The sequence below is a fragment of the Triturus cristatus genome, chromosome 5_2, assembly GCF_964204655.1.
Source record: "Triturus cristatus chromosome 5_2, aTriCri1.1, whole genome shotgun sequence".
NCBI classification, from domain to species: Eukaryota; Metazoa; Chordata; class Amphibia; order Caudata; family Salamandridae; genus Triturus; species Triturus cristatus.
In genome coordinates this window covers 710,219,544-710,246,584 of record NC_140588.1, presented here as the reverse complement: position 1 = coordinate 710,246,584, position 27,041 = coordinate 710,219,544, and the positions used below count along the sequence as shown (strand labels likewise).

At 44.2% G+C, this 27,041-nt stretch overlaps 1 protein-coding gene across 4 annotated transcripts in view; it reads right to left on the bottom strand.

Moving 5' to 3' along the window:
- The window catches only part of POF1B (POF1B actin binding protein), a 261,114-nt gene that overhangs the window by 194,142 nt on the left and 39,931 nt on the right, over positions 1-27,041 (bottom strand). The gene's annotated exons all lie outside the window — the stretch shown is intronic.

Genomic DNA, 27,041 nt, shown 5'->3' with positions numbered 1-27,041 from the left:
TTTGAACTGATAGGACCCAGGTCCTCATACTTCTCTGGAGTAAAAAGGATAGAGATATTACTAAATCAACCTTGTACAGAATGGGCATGTAATGTTTACACTCGAAATAATGATTTATGCAAAAAAAAAATAACAACATGTAACCAGGAACATATACAAGAACCAATAGCACCTTTAAATTAACTCAGTTTTCCTGCACATGTAATGAGACTTGTTTCCTAATGCGTAAATAGGTGCTTATTCACTGGCTACTCAATGTTTCTTATTCACTGTACCAGCTTTTTATGGGGAAAAGGCTACACAGATCCTCTGGAAATTTGAAATTGAGACCATCATTATGTACAATTGTAAAAAAAAAAGAAAAAAAAGAAAGATGCGCAACACACAGTGGCATTGCTAAGAAAATTATGCATTAATCCAATGCACAGTGGCCAGGCGTAACAGAGAACTCCTTAGCATGTCAATAATATTCAAGAAGTAGACACTTGGTGCTCAAGGGTGAGGGAAGGCAACCTAAAAGTTACCCTGTGCACTCTAATATGTTACAAAAACAACAACATTGTCCAAATTAAATATTGTATTAGTGTTCCAGTCTATTGTATACACCGCTCCTTCTGATCCTTAAGCCCACGCCTCTCGACATCAGTAAAAATCACATTTTCTTGATATCAATACAACCAGAAAAGTCATGTTTTCTTTGCCATCAACACAGCCAACACTTGTTTCGTCATTATGGCGTATTACCCTCGAACTTCATCAGGGCTTGAAAACCTTCAAACGTTCTATGGTATTCTATTCTTTTAGTCGCATCTAATCTTATCACGTCACATACTATACGGGGAAGAGTAATCCCAACCGATCAGTTTGGCGAGCCAGCAGGAGAGTGCTCCTTTCACATGTATGTGGATATAAAGCATATCTGTAGGTTTACTATGCTTTTTATGCATTTACTTGAGAAACAGAACATTTCCTCCCAGTCTATTCTAAACTAAATGGGTTGTGCTGAAGGAAACCCGAAGCAGAATTATTAGGTCTCAGATGAGAACTCAGAGGTGAGTGTTCATCATTTCTATTGCACACATATAGCACTCAATCTTCCTCTGAAAATGCCTTTCACTAGCACAATGCTTTATATTGTGATGATTTTAACAAGTAGGTACCCTCTACGTTTCTTGTCAAATTCATTTAAAAACATCAACTGAGTGTATTGAATACACAATATTTTCTTCCCTGTGCTGGGCGTGCTGGTGCAGATGCAGCTCTGAATATCATTACTGGGAGAAGCAAATACATTATTTTAGCTTCGAAAATGAAATTCAGATTATTGTTAGATATGTGTAAGTTTAATTATTTATGTGGTTGATGCAGAACTGAGTATTGACATTATTGCAACTTTAACTAAAAATAAACAGTAGTTTAGAGATTGAACCTTAACTAGAGTGTGTAAATGCTAAATCGATCACGCATGTCCGTGAGGAAGCGCCTAAGACAGATAACGTCCAAGTTTGAAAATACTACTGTACAGAAAGTATTTTGGAATTGTCATCTTTCAGACTAAAAGTCATTGCCTTACCAGACAGACCACCAACAAGGCTACTAAACTCAGCCTTATCAAGCAAACATTTGGGTCAAGTGAATCTAGAATAAGGAGTTAAAAACCGTAATTTTGCAGATGAAATAGGGAAAGTGTGCGATGCTTGAACCTGTGTCACACAGTGAACTGGAGTCTCTGACTTCCCTATCCTGCTGAGCGACCAGCGGGAATTCAAGAGAGTGATGTTCACACTGCCTCTTGTAGCTTTGCAAGTAAAATGTGGTGTTTCTTGTTGGATCAAGAAATTAAAGACCCTGGCTTCAACTGGAGCTTTGATTTAAGGTTTACAAAAAGCAAATGCTGGAATGGAGTAAAACGAGACATGTAGCTTTCCAGCTGATGGCCTGCGGGCCTAACCATCCATGGGGGAGTGTAATGGGGTCTGCAAGTAAGGCTCAACATTAACCCACATTCAAGCGCTTTCAGCCTTAAAAAAATTGAAGGAAACCCAATAAAACAGAAGCAAAGGTTGATCGATCACTTAATAGGTTAATGGCATTCTGGCAAAGACTGAAGTCAACAGGTCTACAAATAGTTTGGTATTGGCACAAATAAGGAGTCATTCCCCCAATTTTCATAAAAGAAAATTGTTCACGCAGAAGAAGAAGGCAGACAAATGGTGGGAGGTTCTCGGTCTTAAAAAAACCTGCTCTTAGAAAGCACTCAAGTGTTCACAAAAGAGAAAAGGCTGAAGCATTCAAGCATCAGTGCTATTCCAGCTGTCTATCCCCTGACATTTTCAAAATGAAGTCTACAAATTGATTAGATGGGAATCAAAAGACTAGTGTATTTCAAGTATGCACCTTTAAATATGGGAACAGGTACTTTCAACAATGCTACTTGCCAGAGTGAAACCCCCTCCCTTTGCCCCATCCTTATGCATTGGAAAGCAGTAGGATGAGAATGTAGTGTATGAATATATTTCTAACATTCACAGGCTAAATTTTACTCAGAGAACTCGTTCAAAGCCAACCAGTGGACCGTCTCCACAGCGCAGCACCCAGCACTTGCCCCAAAGACCTGCCAGCAGTGCAGTAGGTATGCCTGTATTCAGGCTTGCATCATCATTCCACTAGTGACAATTTCACTCATCCACAAAAACTATAAATCCCAAACAGCGTGGTTTGAAGAATGGATTATATACCAAACAACCTTACTGTTGTATGCATTAAATGTAAATTCGGAGAAGATCCCTTGTTCTTGTATGACTTGATGAGACGAGAGCTATCTGATTGTGCCAGGATCATGCTTTCAAAGATCAATTCCCAAATCGAATGTGTGGATTTCGTTGTTCATCCCTACTCCATCGGTCTGAATTCTAATCACTCTTTGATGGGCACCCAACAAAAAACATCCCTGTAGTCACCTAAGTGAATAGGATTTTGCTTAAACACTTCTGAAGGTTGTATTGTGATCTCATGCCAATTCCACCGCGTGGTTTACACCAAAAAATAAAGGGGATGCACAGACAATTAAAATACATTATTAGTAAAAGTACACTGTGTAGACATCAGTAAGAACATGATAAATATTGCAATCATCGCTTGCTATACAATAAAAAAAACAGACCATGAGCCTGTGTATTTCAGTCTGGGACGCACAGGAAGTATACAGTTTTCACAGGCAACAATGTATGCAGGTCGTCAATTAAAAAACTATGAAGCCGCTGTGGACGGTTGGACTGGAGACAACCAAGAGCCAGTGATTTCCTGGTGGGCTGTTACACAGAGCCAGGATGCACCAACAAGAAGTCTTATTTTCCTGTGACGAGTATTACCATTAAAATGGATTTCTATACCTGTTGTAAATGCAGATGCCTGCTAGGAAGCACTACCACAGCTCTACTAAAAGTATATGCAATTTTGGAAGCATATGACGATCACGTGTAGAAGGCAGCACGTTTTCTGCTTTTAATTCTTTCATTTTGTGGCACATGCTTGCAATAACTAATCATCAAACCAATTTGCCAAGGCGCAACTTACTGGCTTTGCTCGTGCTTGTTTTAAGACTTGCCATAGTGTTTTCCAAACCGTTCATGTACCAACCAGGCCAGACTTGTTGGGTATGCTTGTTTGATGAAACACAAGGCTGGCGGTACATTTTTCTAGAACGGTTTTAATTATCATGCAATCACAGCTCTGCAAATGAACATTATACACTTATAGTATTGATTTAAAAAATAGAACCATTTAAGCCGGTGACCACATTAGTGTGAGGCCATGATACAAAAACAAGCAATGGAGAATGTTTTTGCCTTTCAAACTGCAGAATTCAGGAGTATCAGCCCATGATCTAACAAGTCTTACCATTTTATTATAAAATAGTTAAGTCTGCTTGTCCCTCGGTTAATATTCAACCCTCCACCCCCACTCCGCACCCAGCTTTAATACTTTTGCACAAAGCAGGTAAGCAAAAGGAATGCAATTGACTTGAGGAAACAAACATAGGCCTGCTGCCCCTGTAGGGTTTGCTGGTGTCGGTTCATTTTCATGAGGTGTTGTCTTAGCGTGAAGTCCTTTATAGGCAACCACATACCGAGACGGTTCGCATTTGAGACATGATTTCTTTTGCAACCTGCAAACGGCAAACTGACAGTTGACTTACAGCTCAGTAAAACTAGTTTAGCAGATCCTACAGACGCTTAGAGGATAGGATTGTTTACATTTAAACCTGTTCTCCGTGACATTATACCGAATCAACAAGTCGTGTTTAATTGGCTTTATCACTTACTTCACACATCTGCAAGTGTAATTAATGCATATTATTTCATCACTCTGTTGCATTTGAAAATTATCTGCTTGCAGATTATATGTGAGATAGTTTTGCTGCAAATTAAAATGCACTGATATTGGAGACTTTACGTTGTGGTACCTATGGCCATGGACTCAGATATACTGTACTGTTTGCGAAGTCATTTGGCAGTAGATTCTCTTCTAATTAGTTAATATAGTCAGCATCACGTTATGTATTTTTTTTTTTTATAACTACGGGGCAAAGGTCATGCTTCAACTCAGTAGGGTGTAGGTGCTCATTTCAACACAAACCTATTTATTCATTTGTTTGTGGAGCTACTTATCTGGAATTACAAAACGATTCTTGAATTTATCTGATTGTGTTAGCTAAGGCTTTACTTGGATAACCACTAAGCTACTTTCTAAACTTTGTTACTTCACAAGGCAGGCTAACCACATGCAAGCCGAGTGATGCAAATGTTTACCAATGCAGAACGATTCTCAACCATTTTCAAACTCAGAGCAAGTTTTTAATGTATTTTAAGATGCATCCCTCTCAGAACTACACTGATCACATGGGAGAGTAAACCATGCCATTCATTTGACCAAACAAGAGTAGAATCCATTATGTGACTAGGCTTACCTATAGTTCATCCACCAATACATTGTCATCTCTCCAACTTTGTGTTTTTTAGCTGCAGATACAAATAGGGTAGTGCTTACGCAGGCAACAGATCAACAAGGCTTGTGCAGGGCCGTGTCAAGTGAGTGGCTCATACTTGCATATGAAATGGGTAAATAAGGTACCATTTGTATTGGGACAAGTTTGGGAAGGCTCTTTGCTAGGAATTTTGTGGATCTTTGCAGATACAAAACTTTACCTCACAGAAATGAGAAGTGAAAATGAGCGATTTTTGGTAAAGTTAGACAAATGCAGGGCATTCTGGGGAACAAAACATAGTGGGATCCACACAAGTAACACCACCATGGATTGGCCTGCATCTCTAGGCTTCAGAAATGTTCAGAGCTGGTAGGGTTCTCTAGTTGTCGGCTGAGCTGGAGGAGAGGGCTTAGGTCGATTTAAAAAAAATATATATATTTTAAAAGTTTTATTTAGCGAACATGACCCTAGTGGGTATCGGAGGGCTTTATATACGAGTTGCGGAAAACATATGTAGATAATTGTGGGAGAAAAGCAATGATATATAGAAATAACATCAAGTACAAAATGACATAATAGAGGCCGGCATTGGGGCCATACAATTGGCAAGTAGCAAATTAATCAGCTGAACAGGATAGGAGACAAAAAGAGAAAAGCTTCTAGCTCAACGCCGTGCTCGTCAGTAAAGCTTTCTCTTCTGTTTTAAAGGCAAGTGTTGAAGGAATCAGTCTAGTTTCCGCAGGAAGGGAGTTTCAGATTCTTGGGGCAATACCTGAGAATGTACGATTGTAGGTTTTCATTTTTTGAGGAACAGGAGCCCCGACTTTGAGCTTATTTGCCAGGTACAGAAGAGTGTTGAAATGCAGTGCTCTATGGGTCATACAAGCAAGTTTTAATTGAATCTTTGACTCAAACGGAAGAGATTTCAGGTCCGGAGTAATGTAGTTGGTTTCCTTGGAGCCAGTGATGAGCCTAGCCGTCACATTCAGAGATGCTCTGAGGCGGGCTAATCTGTGTCTCGGTTGCCCATAGAGAATAGCACTGCCGTATTCCAGCCGTGAGATGACTAACGCTTGCACTGCCAATTTGAAGTCATCTTGGGGAAGGTAGGGTTTGAATTTCCTAAAGATGCTCAGTTGGAAGTTCGCTCCTTTGGTAGATGCAATGATATGATCCTGCATGTTTAGGTTCTTATCCAGCAGTATTCCCAGCGATTTCGTAGAGTCTATGATGTGAGGTGTGCAGTTGAGAGGTTTTTCAAATATTTCTCCACATTGGGGGGTTTGCTTGGTCGGTGAGATGAGGAGGATTTCCGTTTTAAGGGTGTATAGTTTGAGGTGGTTGGAGGTTAACCAATTTTGGGTTTTGTGCAGGGTTCCTTTGAGTATCTTGATATCTTCAGGGGAAGAGATTTTAATGTAGAATTGGGTGTCATCCGCATACATACGATATTTGAGGTTAGATGCTTTGAGGATTACAGTAAGAGGTTCAATGAATAGGTTGAAAAGCGTGGGGGAGAGCGAGGACCCTTGGGGCAACCCCAGAGTGCAGGGACTGGATAGGGGCAGGAAGACTGCTGGGACCGTTCTGGAGAGGGGGCATGACACATATGTGGGGAGAGTCAGCCTCACTCCCACATTTTTTGCCTCAGTTATTTCTTTGTTGTCTTTTCTTGTTTTCACAGATACAAAAAAACATTTCGTATTCAGATGGTCATGTACATGATATGCAACACAGAAAGAAGTCTCCACAATGTGCGTTATCCCTTTTTTTAAATTAAATAATTTTTCCCCCATGTCTAAAGGACTTTTTTCCCCTTGAGGAAGAGCAAATTAATAGTAAATCCGCCAATCTTCCTTCCAGTAGCACACAAAAACCCTTGAGCCTGCTATGGGGTAGGATGGACCCGACCCCTTTAAAAAATTATAATATATATATATATTATATAGACCTAATGTGGGGATAAATCCCCTAATTTGCCCTCCAGGAGTCTGAAAGACTGTAATGCCGCTGGGGAGGTGGGACCAGGGCCAGACTGGGAACCCAAACCGACCCTGGCAAAGAGCTCAGCCGGCCCCTGGTGAGGGGCGGGCATAGGTGCTAGTGGAAAGCTTTGTGCCGCTTGACTTGCTGGGGGCAGATAGTGCTCCCAGGGGTGTAAAACCAGCCCCCACCCTGACGGCCCATCTGGGAAACGCCCGGTGCCCCCTATGGCCAGTCCGGCCCTTGGTGGGACACCGCCTGATGGGCCACACTCACCACATTGTTTTCTAAAATTATTTATGTCTAGGGGCAACAATCAGCCCAGACACTTTTCTTTTAATAAAAAAAATAAGGGAATGGCAGAGTTTGCTATAACAGGTTTCAACTACAAGGGTAAGAGAGTGACTCACTGGGGCAAAAGTGGTCTAAAGATGACTCAGGGGCCACCTACCAGGCGCTATGAGGCTTTTGCTTTAGTCAAGAAAATCAATGTATTTCCAGCGCAAATAACATCTGTATTGTTCACAGTAGAACTTAATCTACTTCTCAAAACATTTCACCTGCATCAAAGTCATCCTCTGCTCAAAGTTCCTAAAATAGGTGCACCCGTCAGACTTTAGGAAACTATTGTATTGCAATTACCTGCTTGAATATTTGTGATGTCTTCTTACTGAAAATGACAATAGTACCATTGTTTGTCTGTTTTTCTCACTCCGTCTCAGACGTTTCCTTCCAAGACCTGTGTTTTGTTTTCAGTGTGAGGCTCGCTGAACACAAGCATAAATATGTTTAGTCAAAACACGACCGTCACTGAAAATCGTAATACAAGCTGTAATGTAACTTCCAACCTGTTGCTAAAGCACAAAAATACTGCTCATCACGTAAACGTGCCCAGACCATTTTGAATGTCAATCCAATCCAGAGAGGACACTGTTTTAAAAAAAAAAGATGCTGGTGAGTACCTAAAGCCATTTGTGCTGTCAGGTTAAGCGTGGACATGCTACAAGTAACGACGCACAGGCGTGCAATGCCCGACTGTATACATCAGTGTGACATCCTAATTGCATCAGGCATGTCCAGATGTGCGCCCCATGCTCACTGTGCCCTGCCAAAGAGGCCCAAATACGCCGGTTGCTTGTGTGTGGGTTCAGAATGGACCTGGCCTGGCAGTAAAGACTGGGCTGTTCCTATTGGAGCAAGAATAAGGCTGACTTGCCTGGGTCATCTCGGAGGTGGCATGGTGGGTGAAAATTACTGATGGACTGGGATACCATCCAGAGTAATTTTCAGTGACTGAGATTAATCCAAGCATTCCGCACGTCACTTTTTTAAAATTCTTCTGTGTTAGACTGCCTGGCCCTGATTCAGTGGGGGATAGGCCAATAGTTTTTTTTTTTTTTTTAAGTTAAATCCATTAACTGTGGAGCTATGGAGATGATAGGCCAGAGGAAAGAACAGGGCCGGACTAGGAACCGAAACCTGCCATGGAAAACTGCTCGGCTGGCCCCCGGGAAAGGGTGCGGTCGAGCTGTTTGCTAGGGCCAGTTTTGGCCGATTTTTTTTTTTCCAGAGGGTCGATATTGCCAGGCCCCAGTGACAAACGGCCCCCACGGGCCCATAACTGAACCCCCAACCTGGCGGCCCATCAAGTAAACCCTAGGTGCCCGCTGCGGACATTCGGGCCCTGGGAAAGAACCTACTAAATCTGTGTGATCCCTGGATTGTCAGGTACCTAAGGGACGATCTGTCAGTAAATCCCAGGCTTCCAAAGTTGCTAACTATTCCTTCAAATGAAAATTGTAAAAAACAAAAAGGTGCTGCCAGTAATCGATTCTAAATAGTATCTTCCAGCGGTAAATGGAACTCAATCAGAGCTCCTAAATGACATTTACTTTGAAGTTCCATCTAAATTTTAAAACAGTTGGTGTCAAATAAATACTGCAGTCAGACTCTTCATTGGCCAACACAAGCGAGAAGACATTACTCCTGTTCTTCGGTGTCAGCATTGGCTACCAGTTTAGCAGCCAGATCACACAATGACTATGGTGCATAAAACAGTACTGCTTTCTCACAGACACTTAGGCTCTGGATGACCAAGTTTAGATGGCATACCCCAAATCAATCAATTAATCAATCAGGGGATTGTAAAGCATAACTACTCACCTGGAAGGGTCTCAAGGTGCTTGGGGGTGGGAGGGGCAGGGAAGGCGCACAACTCCTGGATGTTTCCATGATTCGAAGAGCCAGGTCTTGAGGTCCTTCAAGAACTTGGAGAGTGTTGGTGTCTGTCAGAGGTGGAGAGGGAGGGAGTTCCATGCCTTGGCTTCGAGGAGGGAGGAGCGTCCTCCTGTTTTGGTCTTCTTTGCGCGTGGTACCGTCGCAAGGGAGAGCTGGGCAGAGCGGAGGGATCTTTGGGGTGCGTGGAATGAGAGGCGGTGGTTCATGTAGGAGGGTCCGGTGTTGTGAAGGGCCTTGTGGGTGAGTAGCTTGAAGGTGATTCTCTCATCGAAGGGGAGCAAGTGTAGTGTTTGTAGGTGTTGGCTGGTGAGGCACAGGGTCAGACTGATTTGCATATGGCCATGTCTGAACTGGGGTGGCAGAGTGGGCTAAAGAACGGTGATGGATTAAACCCAGATCAGTTGACTGGGGGTGAGTGCTTGCAATGTTCAACACTCCATCCATCATTTCCTTTGGTTTTTGCGGTGTTGGCTGGTGTGGCAGGGGCGCAGTAGGTTGAGGACTAATCTTGCAGCGGTATTCGGGAGATTCTGGAGTTTGCGGGTGAGGTTCTTGTTGGTCCCGGCGTAGAGTGCTTCGCCGTAGTCCAGTCTGCTGCTGATGAGGGCGTGTGTGATGATTTTCCTGTGTTTGAAGGGGATCCAGTTGAAGGTCTTTCGGAGTAGGCGGAGGGTGTGGTAGCAGGAAGTGGTGACAGCGTTGATCTGGCAGTCCATTTTGAGTTCGGAGTCCAGGATGATTCAGAGGTTGGGTGCGTGGTCCATGGGGGAGGGAGGGTTCCGAGGGCGGGCCACCAGGTGTTCCAGGCATCGGGGTGTGGGCCCACGATGAGTACTATGGTTTTGTCTGTGTTGAGTTGAAGGCAGCTGTTCTTCATCCACACGGCAACTGCTTCCATTCCTTCTTGAAAGTTGTGTTTGGAGATGTTGAAATTCGTTGGATAAACGAGAGTATGAGTTGGGTGTTGTCTGCGTACGATGCATTGTTGAGTCTGTGTGATCTGACTATGGATGCGAGCGGGGCCATGTAGATGCTGTGCAGGACGGGCGGATGGAGGATCCTTGGGGGGCCTCCGCAGGTGGTCGGTGTGGGTTCCGAGAGGAAAGGGGAGGTGGGGAGTCTGCGTTCTGCTAGAGAAGAATGAGCGGATCCAGTTGAGGGCCTTGTTCCAGATTCCTGCGTCATGGAGTCTGCGGGCTATGGTACGTGTAAGAATGTGTCAAAGGCAGCGGAGAGGTCCAGGAGGATGAGGGCCACAGTCTCTCCTCTGTTGAGTACGGAGCGGATGTCGTCTGTCGCAGCGTGAAGGGTGGTTTCGGTGCTGTGGTTCTTCCTGGAGCCTGATTGCGAGGAGTCGAGGATGTTGTTTTCTTCAATGAAGGAGGCAAGATGTTGACGGCTTATTCCATGACTTTTGCTGGATACGGGAGTAAGGAGATTGGTCTGAAGTTCTTGAGGTCAGTGGGGTCCGCTGAGGATTTTTTCAGGAGAGTGTTGATCTTGGCCTGTTTCCAGTCATAGGGGAAAGAGGCAGCCTCGTAGGAGCGGTTGATGATTTGTTGAAGCTCGGGCGATGATGTCTCTGTGGTAGATGTGGTGGGGGCAGGGGTCAATGGTGGCCCTCGAGTGGTGGTCTTCATAGTTTTTAGAGTTTTTAGAGTTTCTTCGATGCGGAGGGTGGTCCAGCTGTCCAGCTTTCCAGTGTCGGCTGCGTGGTGCAAGGAACGGTGGGTGTGGATTTCTCATGAAGGTTGTTGACATCGAAGTTGTCATAGATGGTCTTGATTTTGTAATGGAAGAAGGCGCGGGGTCTGTCGCAGAGGTCCTGGGAGGGTGGGATGTCGGTGGTCTCACTGTTGGGCTGGGCGAACACTTTGATGATGCTGAAGAGTTCCTTGCTGTTGTGTGCGTGGGTGGAGATTCTGTCATGGAGTGCTTTCTTCCTTGTGTAGCTGATGAGTTTGTGGTGGGCGGTGGTGGCTGCTTTGAAGTTGTCGAAGTCTGCTGGTGTTTTTGAGTTTCTACATAGCTTTTTGAGGCGTCTGCAGGTTTGTCTAGATTCCCAGAGTATGGTGGAGAACCAGCTGGCTTTCTTGGCGCGTGGGTTGGGAGATCAGGATCTCTGGTCAGCTAAACAATCTTTATTTCGACTTGCGAAATCACAGTGTCTGTTCAGTGATGCACTGATTTTGATCGTGTGGCAAGTCAGGGGGTCACAATGTTTAGTAACTCAAAATATTCCATAAGTAAAAGCATACAGATACATTTTTTGCCTCTAAAGAGAGGGACTGCAGCAAAAGTGGATATTAATGTGACTGATTTCAGTGCGTAAGATTCCAGAGTGTTATATGTACATTTGCAGGTATGTTCTGCTCAGTACCCCCAATTCCTCATGTGCACTTTTTCATTAACTGTTTGCTAACTGCACTGTCTACAAGAGGGAAATAACCTTCACTTTGTGAGCATAAACCATTTCCTTTAAGAGCACGTTTCCAAGCAGTGTCATGTGAGTGCTTAAGCCTTCTTCTATTTAGTCCACTACATGCTCTAATTGGGGCTCCAAATGAACTCTCAAATTCATACAGTGAAAATACCCTCTCCTATTCTCATTACTGGTTTTAAATATCATTGCCGGTTAGGAGTGAATGCACACCTGGAATACATTCTGTTAAAAATGGAAATCCTGGTTGACTGAGATAGGTACCCTGGCCATGGAGGAACCAACACTCTACTCACGGTAAGCCAAGTGCACACTAAAACATAACCTGTACCCACTCTCTGGTAGCTTGTCATAGAGCAGTCAGGCTTATCTAGAGAGGCAATGTGTAAAAAAATGTGTGCAACACACCCACACACACAGTAACACAATAACACAATGAATAAACCAAAAAAAACACTCCACACAGGTTTAGAGAATATTTATCTGAGCAAAATAAGACCAAAACCACAAAAGGCCAATCAGTAGAAGTCGAGATATGAATTTTTAAAGATTAAATCAAAAATAGTGTTATAAGTCACTAGCGGTAAAAAGGTTACTTGAGGTTGCCAGTGACTGGTGCAAATCCAAAGTTCAGGCTGACCGCGATTGACGGCAGGCCGGCTACAGGACCCAAATGGGTCCCGCTGAATAAATACCTTTGATGGAGATTTTGTCATTGTCAAAAGTCAACTGCGTCATTGTTGAGCTGTACAAAGGGGGGTCTCGCCTCATTGTTGAGCTTGGTTAAAGTGAATGCAATGCGTCGTTGCAGAGCGCCTTAGTAGAGTCACGTAGGCTGTGGAACTGCTGCTGTCAGGCAGCCTCGGTGTCGAAGGGTGATGAGGGAGAATTTATCATGCAGTCGATGCAATGATTTGGTTTTTTATGAAAGCAGCTGTAGAAACAACTTCTGAGGGCCAGAGCTTGGAGGGGGCACCTCAGGCAAGGGAAGGGCTCACAGAAAGTAGAGTCCAGCAGCACCAGCAGAATTGTAGAAATCTTTTGTGTCCCTGAGATGTCAGAAAACAGATGGCAAGCCAGTAAGCACATGGCGATCACTTGGAGGGAAGGCAGAGTCCCCAGCAGAGTCAGCGAGCAGCAGGGCAACAAGCAGAAAAGAAGGCTTTCCAGACCAGCAGTCCAGTTGAGTCCTTCAAGCAGCACAGCAGTCCTTCTGACAGAGGTTCAGTTCAAGATCCAGAAGTGTCTGATTTTAGGGGGTCAGAGACACAGTAGTTCTACCTAAAAGTGCCTTTGATGTAGGGGGTGACTTCAATGAACCCTCAAAAGTGCACAAGGATCCCTCTCAACCCATTCCTGTCTGCCAGGCTAACCATGGGAGGTAAATCAGTGCTGTGTGTATGAACAGGACACTACCTATTGAAGTGCAAGTGTCAGCCCCTCCCATACCACCCAGCCCAGGAAGTCCCATCACAATGCGGATGAGTACTCAGAATGTAGATGAGAATCCTCTTCCTGTGTTTGGTGCGGTCTAGAGAAAATGCACAAAGTGTAGCTGTCACCCAGCCCAGACATGTATTGGAGACAGGCTACAAATCACACAGTTATAATCACAAACCTATGAGAGGAGTACGCCTCACCATAGTGAAAAACGAAATAGGCTTGTTGTCACTGCCAGGACATGAAAAACATAAAAGTACATGTCCTACATTTTACTTACATACCACCCTGGCTTTAGGGCTACCTAGGGCCTACCTAAAGGGGTGATATATGTAATAAAGGGGGAGTTTAAGGCTTGGCAAATAGTTTTAAATGCCAAGTCGAAGTGGCAGTATATTGCACACACAGGCACTGCAGTGGCAGGCCTGAGACAGGTTTAAAAGGCTACTTCTATGGTGGCACAATCAATGCTGCAGGTCCACTAATTGCATTATATTTACAGGCCCAGGGTATATGGGATACCACTTTATAAGGGACTTACAGGTAAATAAAATATGCCAAACAGGTGCAAACCAGTTATACCATGTTTAGGAGAGAGATCACATGCACTTTGAGCATTTCACCACTCCTGAAAAGTGCTAGAGTTCTAAAGCAACAAGGTCAGCAAAAGAGGAGGCGGAAGGCAAAAAGTAACGGGTAACCCTTCGGAGAGGGCCATTTTCCAACACATTTAGACACTGGGGTGAAGCTCGGCCACATTTGCTAGAACTACTCTGTTGATCTTACACAAAAGCTAACTCTCAGGTTATAGACTTCTTACAGATTCAGACACCAGGCCTAATCACAATGATTGCTCAAGTTCTGGTCTCACACAGCAGTACTGATGATAAAGTCATATAAATCTTTATGAAAGACAAAATCAATCTATGGGACTAGTTAAATAGTATGTTCGATAAAGTGATAAACTCTTTAAACCAGGCCATTTCTAGCACTGTATCAATTTTTCCCAACTGCATCAACTCTGTCAAGAGCATCACTGTAAATAAATGCACTCCTTCACACAAGGAACAGTCCCTTGTCATTGTTCCTACTGGTATGTCCACACCTGTCTGAAGCCAATCTTTTGTTCTGCCTGGTACTCATATAGTGCTATAAGTATTCACCTATAATATAGCACTCAGTATTTTAAGTGGTATAATCTTATCTACTCTCAGTAATAATGGGTGGTATACTGAAAAATATAGGTGTGGGTAGAGTGACAACCAGTTAAATTGACCTCTTGTCTCCAGTGGGCAGGGGAAAAACAAGGTGTATGATTCGAAACACTTTAAAAGGTCAAGATGTGCTTTTAGCTCCAGTTTACCTGACATTGCCCATGTCCCAGAAGCACCTTAACAAAATCTCACCATAGATCAATGTACATATAGTCATGCTCATTTGCAACCAATATAGGTATAAGCATTGCAGGGTTACTCAACAAATTTAATAAAGCATTTGTAGCTAAAACTACCATAACATGTGTCAGTGTCTTTCATAAACATTCAGGCTAAATAATGTAGCCGTAGAACAAATTGCTTGGGGTTCCAGCACTAGAACCAGAGAGCAAAAACTCAATCTCTACAGGGGCCTAAAACACTTGAACTTCTCCTGGGGTAATGCCCATAAGGTCCTGGGAATCTTAGTGTGCTTTTTATAATATTTTTGGATGGTAGGGGTGCTTACCCTCCTGCAACCCCTCCAAATTCTCAAATTTAACAGTTGGTGGTGCCTCTACTGCTCCTTTGGCACCACAGTAAAGAAACTACAAAAAGAAACACCCTCACAGTACATTATGGGCAGCACCTCGGCCTCTATTTTGCATACTTTATGAGCAGGATCTGATCTTGCTTTCTGGCTTCATGCTGTAGTAGTTTTGACGTTTGTTTTTAATTTTATTTTTATTTCTTGGGAGCTGCGAGGGGAGCACCAAGGCCCAAGCAACCTCTGCACTCTGCAGGAGCCAGCCTCTGGCGAGTGCAGCTCCCAACCTGTGGCTCATGGCAGCATGATCTGAAGAGAGTATTCCACCACGTGGGGCATGTGCAGGAGGTTTGCAATGCACAGTGTGCCTGTCCCTACCTAGTCAAAGGCACCGATAATTGCTCTATTTGTGTGGGGGGGCTTCAATGCGTCTGCTGGGGAGCAGAGTAATTAATTAAGTGTTTGATTTAGTGTGTTGGGGACTGTAAAATCAAACTTGACATGCATATTTAACCCCAGTTTGATATCTTGCATGCCTAAGTGGAGTGAAACTGCACTTTAGGGTAGATTTTGGCTAAATGTGAAAACAGTGATAGCGCTACAGATTTTCTACTAAACCCTACTGGCCTATATATGAATTACCACTAACATTATAAGGTCTATCCTAGGGCAGCACCAACCCTTGCAGAGTCCCTTCAGCGTCAGGCTACCTATACATAATTACCAGGCTGCACGACTGTAGCCTCACGCTTGCAGCCCACACATATACACATGTTCACATGAAAAAGGCAGAGTGCCTCTTACCGTAGCTGCACAGCAGCTACCTTTTCTTAAAAAGCAGACCCTGGGAGTAAACCTGCTCAATCCAATTACTCTAATATTACCATGAGTGATACTCAGGTAGTGAGACTCACACATAGTAAACGTCCCAAAAGCAGATAGTCAAAAGTGAAAATTCCTTGCGGACTACATTGGCAGAACCCATTTGCTACATCAGCTAACTGAACAAATTCACTCCACCATTTTATGTGGCGAGACTAGAATTAAAAATGTTTTTGCCACTGGAAAAAAATAGTAAAGAAGGTTATTATTGAACCTTTCAAACAAAACAATTAGCATAAAGCTTTCACTAGAGTTATGATATGAGATGCATAAATAGTAGGATGTAAAGTTATTGAATATTGACGTGTGTTGCCATAAACGTCATATGGATAATGTGTTAATTCTATATTAACATAATAATTTGTGATCCCTGAGAAGATTATCTTGGCCAGACAAGGATAGGCAGAATCAGACAAGGACAGACAGTGGAACTGCAACACCCAATACACTGAGACAATCCGGATAGTCCGCCATTAAAGGAGCTAATCATGGGCAGTTCTGGACAATGACCTCTGCATGGCGGTGGCTACATTTACGTGAGATACTGAAATAGTTTTTCTCTAGTTTGAAAATTATAAATAATGCACCAATTACCTCAGTTGCTATTTGTACTGCTATAAGTGAGGTACTGGATAGGATACAAGGACAAAAGTGGTGTGGGGTATTGTATCATATGCGAAGAATACCCGTCTCAAAATAATAATGCAATGCATTACTGCTTACAATTGTTTTTTTAGGTTATTTTGTTTAGCAATGTTTTCATATCGATAAACGTACTAAACGAAAATTGCTCTTTTGTTAGTTTTGTGTACCTCACTACAGTGAAGCAATCGATGAAGAAGTTTAAATTGCACATGGTAGGAAATATCATTCCAGGCACAATGCCTAAAACTTTTCAAGGAAGCATTGGATTTCAAACTTCAATGGCTGGGCTTATGTGAAGTAATGTTGATACTTGCCAATAGGATTACCATAACCGCGCCTCAAGCTATGGGCTTACTGCACAACTTGGCTCTGCACCATCTGAGGTAATAGAGCATTTATTTTCAGAGTCCAGAGTGCATTGCACTTAAAGAGCCCGGGCGAGCCAGGACCACCGTGTATAGCAAATTCAGTTTGTGATTATGGCCTAGTAGATTTACATCAATATGGAACGAGGATGACGCAAATAGAGTGCAGCCCCAGAGGACCCTATGGAGGCACCCGCTTCACTTTACCTCCCCCATGTCATAGTGCCCTTTGGGGTATCTTTAAATTGTTACTTTGTTCATCATCGCTGCTACAAGCACAGAATTATCACCGTTAAAATCTAGAATTTACATCCTGCCTTACGCATCAGTGTGCTACCCACCGTTCCTCCTTCAACAACCCCCGCACCCCACCATTTACTCCTTTACAATGCTGCTACTCCACCTGCGTGAGTCATCCCCGGGTTACAATAGTATAAATATATTATAAACTACAGTAAAGGACAGTGATCTTGATTGCCATTTAACTTAAAGACTAATCTATAGGAACCTTTGTTATTCCTAAAGCAATTGAAAATTAATGGCAATGTGTACATTTTAAGACAGATTATGGCCAGCAAGGCATTGACACAATTGTTAGGCTTTGAAGATTTGTGGCATTCTTCCCAAGGCATTTGAGATACTTTAGGTCACTGAGAGTTATTTGTCCGAAGCACATCACACCAGCAACTTAGTAACAATTCAAAGAAATAGTAAAGGGATGTGGTAGCCCTCAATGCTTTGTTTAGGAAATTTAGCTAACACTGAGATTTATTTTTAAGTACAATGTAGTGGGAAATGGCCTGCTTTTAGAACACATTGCGAAACCTTGGTACTATTTAAATGTAGCCATGTACTGGTTCTTATAGTGTTAAGTTAATTGGATGGAAATGGAGTGCATTTGAATTTCAAAATGTAATTAATTATATTTCACATATATTCTTACTTTTTAGACACGGGGAGATTACGTGATTTGACCTGCATTTCCCTATTCCCAGTCACATATTGTAGCCGGGATCAGAGTCCAGGCCCCCATGTTCCATTATTTGCAGCTTAGCTCCAAGATCAGAGGGGACTACTGTAGCAAGTAGGGGCACCACAAGCTAGCGTTTTTAAAACACAACATACCCGTTACCACAAATATAAACAAAAAAAGGTCATCACAAGGGGAGTAGCAGATCAGTAGAAAAGCATGGCATCCCCCTTATCCTCGATACATTTCAGAGGGCGGTCATTTGTCAGCGGGATGGCGTTCAATGAATGAATCATTATCATCACACCTGTGAGACTGTATATTCTCAAATTCCAGCGTGCCAGGTGTCACCGTGACGATTCACAGCAATATTATGAAGCTGAAGGCACATATCGAAAGTGTTATAACGCCACAGCAGGAGTTCTGTTTCGCCGGCTGCTTGGCCTACTCTTCCGGCGCCCACCCAGACATTAAATAAACGGGTGGTCACAAAGAGGAAAGGGACATTGAACTCATACTCCTTGAAGCCTACGTACAACCAGTCTTCATCAGTGGTGCTCCCTTAGCCGTATCATTACATTACCTGGTCTTTTACACAGAAACATGAAAGGGAGCCGCCGTTTACCGTCTCCCACTTGAACGATCATGCGGACTCCATCCGAAATTCAGCACAAAGCTTGTGATTGCCTTTAAGCGACCACACTCCTTAGAACCCAAATATTCGGGGTGAAATGGGGGTTTGCCTTCATACTCCCCTTTGTAGCAGTTACTAGAGAACCCAGTATTAGGATGCTCTCTCTCACAATAACTGAGCGATTTATAAAACTAACAAAATGAAATGAAGGCATGGGCCAGTGTTGAGCACGGGCAATGTGTTGAGGTCCACTGTGGTACATCATCACTCATCCTTCGCGGTCTGCGTCCCATCATATCCACACAGATTTCGTCCTCTATAATGAAGTGTATGTGTCAGGGGTTTTCAATTTTGTAAAAAGTGTGCCTGTTCACAGGACGAGAGGCTTTAAAAATATACTTGTCCTAAAAAAAAAAATCCAGCTGTCCCTTTTGGCGCCCTACAATAAGGTATCAAATCACAGCAGCATATTCATAGTTATGATAATAGTTTCTCTGACTATGCTGCAACTCGTATAATATCAGGGCTTGGTTTCTAGTAAGGCTCTGATTTTGCCTCTTTTCTGTAAATCTACAACAGGGGCTGAGCGTAGGCAGGAAGCTGTAGGTCTAGGGCTGGAATGACCTGTGGTTTTTTCCACACTTACATATTTAAGGGTATTCCTCTAGTCCTCACCAACCTCTTCCAGCACTGGAATAGGTTAGAAAATGTCCTCCTGACAAGGGAAGGAGTTAAATCTTTTCCAGGGTGGGGGAAAAGGTGGGTGTACACAGAAAGGGTTTTCTCCAAGGGGGAAAATGGTTTCTCCCCTGAGAAAAGAGAAAGTTTTAACAACGGAGGGCCCAATTACGATGTTGGTTGCCGTTGCCTCCGACCAACATCGTTCCAGGGAAGGAACCGCCCGACCATAGGTAGGCGGCTCCAACATTCCTATTAGGATGCGACCGCACATAGTATGGTCGCAAACTTCCATTTTTCAATGCAACCCGCAGCACAAGTTTCCATTGAAAAATGGAAGTTTGTAAACATCCTTGCACCGTGTGGAAAGCACCTCACTGTGCCTGCCATACGATACGGGGGATGTTTAGGGGGGTGCCATAGATGCCCCCCAAGCCCAAATGCAGAGTACCAGGGGGAGGGGGGCCCTGCTAGGGGCCCCCAAAGTCAGTTTCAGACAGCCAATCCATGTCAGAAAGGCCAACACGGATTGGCTGTTAGAATCCGACGACATAATCCTGACAGCAGAAACTCAGTCCTTAAGGGATCATGAGCGGTTTCCAACTGGCTGACGGGCTCCATGAGTCTGTGAGAACCGGGACGAATTCCCCCGCTGGATTAAACTCCAACCGCCGTCATCATAATACAGCGGTGGGACTTTAAACCTACCATGTCAGTCGGAAAGCCTCCGACCAGCGGTCGGAGGCTTTCCAACTGACATCGTAAATCCGTCCCAGAATGCACTCAAATTTTACCATGAGCATGTGTATACTTTGTAACACAAAAATAAAATGCACAAAGGTTTGCTAGGACTATGACTTAGAGTCATTTCTCTGAAATAGGTTCTGAATTCCTTAAAGTCTTAAACCTGCATCAACACACGGTCATAGTTCTGCGAGTACACTTTTGTGACTTTCATTGAGTAAGGGGCTCTAATTTATTTTCATGTTGCCTGCAGTGGTTTTACACGGATTCTCTTTCACTAACCTTCCTATTTTTTTTAAATGGCATGGATCAAACACAATTTATTATTACTTCAGGAGAATTACATTTAAAGTGGCACAATACTTTTTTTTCCCAAGTTGCCTGTTTTTTTTATAAATTTCATCTTGAAAGCATTTAATCACCAATCTTGCTTTATTCAGGCAGAATTTCAGAAGCATTACAAACAGCCTCAAATTGGTACATTTTGTAAATATTTGTACACATAATAAAGGTTTTGCATTAATGAACCACATATACAAATTTTTAACATCTTATATATGGTTACAAACCTTATTTTAGCAGCAGACAATCCTTTCTCGTGTCCACGCTGTGGTACTGTAAACTGCCAGCTAAAAGGTTTGTGATACAGGGTTTTGGTCCCACTTGCCCACTGGAGAAAACAAATATGAAAACGTCCTGCCCTTGACACTAAACTATATATCATGAGTGTCAGGCGATGGGCATTCAACATCCCTGCATGCACTCTGATTTTAAAGTTCCCTCGTCAGCCATGGCACCCACAGTGCATGGCTATTGAGAAGATTTAGTTCCATCCTTCTTCTGCCACATATTTGGACAGTCAGTAGCGACCGCCCTGACATCATCCCCATCTTCTTACAATCTTTATACAGAATCAATGAAAGTGGACAAAAGTAACACACGAGAGCTTGAATAATTTAGGGGATTTGGATTGCAATGTAAGAAGGGGTGAACAAATGTTCATTTTAGGAAAAAATGTACAGCACCCAAAACACTTTCCAGCAACCACTTGGCATCTGGGCATAACTATCCATTATAAATAGGACTTTACAATGGCCCAGCAACATATGTTGCAGACTTGTGCCTCAAATAAGCGACATTCAGCACAATGCCTGAAAAGGAACTTGTAACAACATGGTAGATAAGGCTCTCTGGTTTGGAATGGGTCAAATGCTAGCTCAAGTGCCAACATCCAAAACACATTATCAATAGAATTGAGGTACTAGATGTAGCATGAATGAAAATGGGACACCTGAAAGGAAAATGAATAAAGGCAAGGGAGTAGCCAGAAAATCAAAATACCCCCCCCCCACCACTTTGAACCAAAGCTCTGATGGCACCAAGCAAGCAAAGCCCAAACTCCCCAGAAGAGCGCCCTTGTCTCTTCCGTCCAAGCATCTATCAATTTGTGCTTTAATCCTACTATTCAGACACTGGTATCCACCATTTCACCTTTACATTCAGTCATCTGTTTATTCCTTCGTCTATCATTCAGTCTTTCACCATTCCATCCATTCATTGGCCAATCCGTACATCCATCAACTTACCCATCCATCAATAAAGTCTTTCATCCATCAATTGATAATTTGCCCATCCATTTATCTAACCATCATCCATCATCTCAGATGTCCATTAATGTCCTAAATGCTGCCTCTCAGACTTCAATTTACTCTTCCATCCTTTCACCAACCCATCAATATACATCCGCTCCAATTTCCATATACCATGACATCCTTTCACTAACCCATCCATCCTTTCGGATTTCCATTTACTCTTCTATCCTTTCTCACTGATCCATAAAGCTATTCTCTCAGATTTACATTTACACTGCCATGCTTTCAAACACCATCCATCCAGGCTTTCCATTTAGCAAACACAAGAAGATGGACGGAGCTAGGAAACTTTTCAGGCACCCACCCCCAGTCACAGATCTGGGTTGAGTTCATCATCGTTCTTTAGCTCACTGCGCCAGCCTATTTCAGACCCAGCCATATGCAAATCAGTCTTGACTGTTTCTCACGGGAGCAGTCCAGCCCGAACTGCCAAGCCAGGTCCATTTACTCTGCCATTCTTGAACACATACCTACCCACCAACCCGCCCATCCATCCATCCATCTATCCATTTACTTTCTCATCCCTTTATCCATCCATCCATCCATCGTTTTCACAGATTTCCATTATCTCTGCTATCCTTTCATTCACTCATCCTGTTACTCACTCAGCTGCCCACCCTCTAACCCATTCATTCATCCATCCTTTTACCCATTCAGTCTATCAATCCTTTCACCTATCCATCCTTTCACCCACCAATCCTCTGACCCACTCATCCACCCATTGTGTTATCCATTCATTCATGAATCCTTTCGCCCATCATCCTTTCACCCAAACCATCCTTCTACCCACTCATACATCCATCCAAAAAAACACCCATCCATCCATCCATCCTTTTACACACACATCCTTTTGCCGACCGATCTATCCTTATACCAACCAATCCTTTCACCCCTCATCCATCCTTTCACCCACTCATTCATCCATCCTTTTATCCACTCATCCATTCATCCTTTCATCCAACCATTCCTTCACACACTAATCCATCCATCCTTTCACCCACGTGTGAAATTCACACACTCGTCCATCCTTCTTTGTCTTTTCTATCAGCCCACCTTTCGGTTTTTCCTTGCAGAGTTAATTATGAGCTATTATTTGCCATTTTGAAGATAAAAGAGGCCAATATAGTACCTCACCCCCAATGTAGCTGGTAAAGCGGGGGGGAGGGTCACGACGTCCCTGAATAAAGAGATAGCTCTTTAAACAATGCACACAGTATTTTAGTCCTCATTTGAAGCATAATTTCAGGACTAATTTCCATTATTACACGGGCAAGCATCCCGGAGTTCCTGACCCACTTTTCCACCCATCCATCCAACACCGCCTATGTCCAGCACTTGTGATATGATATTTTTGCTTATATTTTTTTTTTTATTTCTGAGGGGTTTCAGCTCTTTTTATATGTGTAATATTTACGTCTTTGTGCAAAACACTAAGGCGGTAATTGACACAATAAACAATCATTTAAAAAAAATCTATATATTTCCAAAAATGCAGGACTTAAAAATGCTTTTAAATGCGAGTAGGAACAAAGCATGACGCTATATAAGTATACGGATATTTTTTGTAAATATGTGTATTGATTTTTTTAATTAATATTATATCGTGGGATTGCTCACATTAATCATGGAGTTAATTTATTTCCATGTTTTACTGCATTGCACGATTTATTTAAAATCTGGTGCTGAGCAGACTTTAAAAGTGCACCAACAAAGTGAGTGGAGCCTGGATTCAGTTCTATTTCATTGCCAGGCTTGTGTTAAAATCCATTACCTTTGCCCTTTTCTTATACAGAACTACTACCAGAAACAGACTTTGCTTTGATATTACAAGGCGGTAAAAGTTATCTTCAAATTACAACACGAACAGGAATGCAATGAAGACGAATGTGAGCAGGAGGTCTATAAAATGCACTTTATCCTAAAACATTTTGAAGAGCTTGTTCAAACTCTCAGCAGGGGTGAATTAAAAAAATGCAGACAGAATCGATAACGAACATAAGATCTATATTTAGAAAAAAGACCAACTGGAAGTGAACAGCACGGACTTAAAAAATGCAGATCGATCAAGAAAAATGCCGAGACCCTTCCATGCCACGTGTCAGAGTTGGTTTCTTATTTAAGAGTTTTTTTGGTCACCTAGCGAACTCCTAAAGACAGTAAACAAAGGGTACAAAGACATTAGAGGAACTTTTGACAACAAGTTCACAGCATAGAGACAGATCAGGTTGTAATACAAGGGACTCTGGACCAGAGCATATAACCATGACTAAAAGAGAACCGATGCTGATGGGCACGAGTGAGCTACAGCAGACCTCTGGAATAATACAGAATAGGAGATTCCTTGGGGGGTACACTGGAGGATATGAGGTGCAGCTTGAGGGTGGAATCTGATATACAAGTCAAAGACACACAAACTAATGCAGGAATGTGAAACAGAATCGCAAGGAAACTGCCATTTTGAGGACAGTGCAATAACTTTTCTTATGCAGTCCAATTCCAAAATGGAGTTCCTGAAAAATGCGAGGTAGTTGTAGCCGATGGTATTGTGGATGCCACTGATGGAGCCTGGCAAGAATCCGATGGAAGTTGTGCTTAGCTTCTTCAGTGCAGTGGTTTTTGAGGGCTTCCCCCCTCCGCCCTATGAAAGGTCTACGAGGGACTGGGATCTCGAAGAATGTCCCCGCAGGAACCTCTGGGGCAGGGACAGTGATGGTGGCGACGGGTATCCAGTCTGGAATCGACTTGTTTTGAGGGCAATGCGTAAGAAACATTTACCAACTCTTGCAGAATGCATAAAACAGTTGATGTGGAAAACAATGACTTTTTTCATGAGCCCTCTGCAGCCAGGCAGCTCTTGGAGACAGAACCAGGGTAACATTGAGCCGGCGGGTGTGGCAGTCACCGGACCCTCATTTTGTCGTATTTATGGACCCATCTGATTATGTCCTCTTCTCTGGCCTGGCATGACCGGGTCTGATAGTTGGTTGTGTAAGTTTGCTCGGTAGGACTGAATGCCAGGCGAAAGAGTTACAATCTCACAGAGGCCATTGGTTCCTTTCCTTATCTAGGGCCCGGGCAATAAGCTACTAGTACGTCAGGATTTTACAGTGTTTTACACCTTCCATGCAGGAGTACATTAATCCGCATGAGGAGGATGTAAAGCAGGGGTGACATACGCCAGGACATGCGTCTTTTTTTCCCTCAAGATAAGTTATGGTGTTTGTAGGATGATGATGCATTCTCGGATCTATAATAAAACGACTGAAAACTAAGAAAGTCAAAGTCCAGAGAAGTAAACATGAAGCCTTGGATTAACCCGGTTTAAAGCGTAGTACTTCACATAAAGCAGAATTGCAATGGGAAACCTTAAAGCGTTTCCAGATTCTAGACTGCGGGGAGGAAGCGAGAGGCCTCTGCGTCCAGCCGGCGCGGGGATCCGCCACAGGTATGAGTGCGCTGCGAGCGCGAGTTTGAACAAGACGCCTCGGTGACGTGTGCAGCCTTGAAAAGCACCTTCGGCCACCTCTCTCGCTGGACGCACATGGAAAAGGAGATATGCACGTAAGAAACAGCCCGAGGAGGAACGGCAGAGGAGGGCCGATGACGTGGAAGAATATGTGCCTTAACAGCCAGAGCGGAAGACCTAGGAACTGGGGAACTTCGGCTAAACATCCCCTGGGATTCTGGGCATCGCTTTACTTCCCCGTGCGTTTACAAATGTGTGATGAAAAGCGCTCTAATGCACTTGGGCCAAGTTCAGGCTATTAAAATTGCAAAAATCATAAAATCGGGTAATGAAGGGACGCTGACGGGAAGGGCTGTGTCCCGCCCTTTCCCGCCAGCTGGGGCACCGAAGGAGAAGATTATCAGGAACCGACAGAAAGTAAACGCATTCAAGAACCCTTGGCACGGCGAGAACAGTGATTTCAGCCAGACTGCAAACAAACCTTGAACAGAAGTATGTGACTAGATAAGGAGGCATGTGGAGAGGCCCTGAGGAGGTTACCTCTGACCCAGACTGGATCAACGTGTAATGATGAACACCAGGCAGTTCCCCCACACACACCTTTTCATACAATTAATTCTGGAAGAAATTCCTTATTCCTTCATTTATATCGAGTAAGCAAAGAGGCAGGTACTGTAGATAAGAGGCGTAGCCTCGCCTCAGGACATGCAGTAAAACATGAGTTTAATCGGGTTGTCAAACATTCATGAAAGACCTGCTCTGTATACACCTTAACAGTCATTTTAAAAAAGATTTTACTTACGTCATCATTCGTCTTTATCTTCCATTCTGTTGCAGTCAGCGCTCTAGCGGTTCCCGCTAGAGCGCTCTTGTTACGGGTGACGTGCGTACGCCACGACGGTGGCGTACGCGTATACTATAAATAAAAGGGGCGTGCCCAGGTCGGGCATTCGTGCACCGACTCAGACTCCGGGTGTGTGGTCTCTTTCATTGCGCGCAGCTACCGCTAGGCCCGCGCTGCGCCACAAAGTTAACATTGGCGACGAGGCGGTCGGACCCGCCGTGTGCACCCTCCACAGCGCCCCAGCTGAGCGCATCGCGGCAGACCCGCGATCGCGCACCTGCTGCCCTCGAGCTTGTCCTGCTCCGGCGATCTTCACGCTACAGGCCTGACCTGCGAGGTGAGCACGTGTGCACCAACCACAGACCACGCGCCTGAGCGGACGAAGATTCCCGCCCTCTGGCCCTGCACTGAGCCTGTTTCTGCCCTGGCTGTTGGCACAGCCCACGTGCCACCCACTGCCCGTAGCCCCGGCTGTGCTGCCTTGAGGCCATTTGCTGTGCACCCCGCTACCCGGCGTCTCACCCCCGCTGCAGTGCCATGGCAGATGACAACGCTTCACCTCCTGCCCACCCGTTCCACCCGCCCACAGGTGTCCTGCCTCAGTTTAGTGAGACGGCTGACCCGGCGACCGCCGCACCGCGCTGGCACACATGGATTGGGCGTTTGAACAACTATTTTATCGGCTCCCGGGAGACGGATGGTGCGGTGAAGCGGTCCCTCCTTCTTCACTACGCAGGGGAGGAGGTCTACCTGTTATTCAAACACCTCCCGAACACTGGTGGCGCAGACGACTACGATGCGGCTGTGACGGCCCTGAACACACATTTCGACCCCCAAACGAACCCGGATTTCGAGATGTTCAAAATGCGCCAGGCCAAGCAAAAGGAGGGGGAGTCAGTAGACGCATTTCATGCACGGCTGAGGGTGCTGGCGGACACCCACCTGATCGGCGACCGCGCAAAGGAGGAAATTAGAGCACAACTAATCTACGGCATCCGCAGTAAGAAGTTGCGGACCCTCATCCTCCGCCAACCGAACATTCCCATGGCCGACATCCTAGTGCTAGCCCGCTCCCACGACCTATCCGACGCATGGGCAGAAGAGATGGAACAAGCACTTACGCGAGGCCCAGGGCCGAGCGTGACCGTCAAAACAGAGCGCGCAGACGCAGTGCGGACACACGAGAAGAAACGCAGACCAGCAGCCAGACAGTCAACCCCGACGCAGTGCGACTATTGCGGGTATGAAGAGCACCAGGGGAAAACCTGCCCAGCAAAAGGGAAGACGTGCACGAACTGTGGTACGCTGAACCACTTCTCCTCCGTCTGCAGAA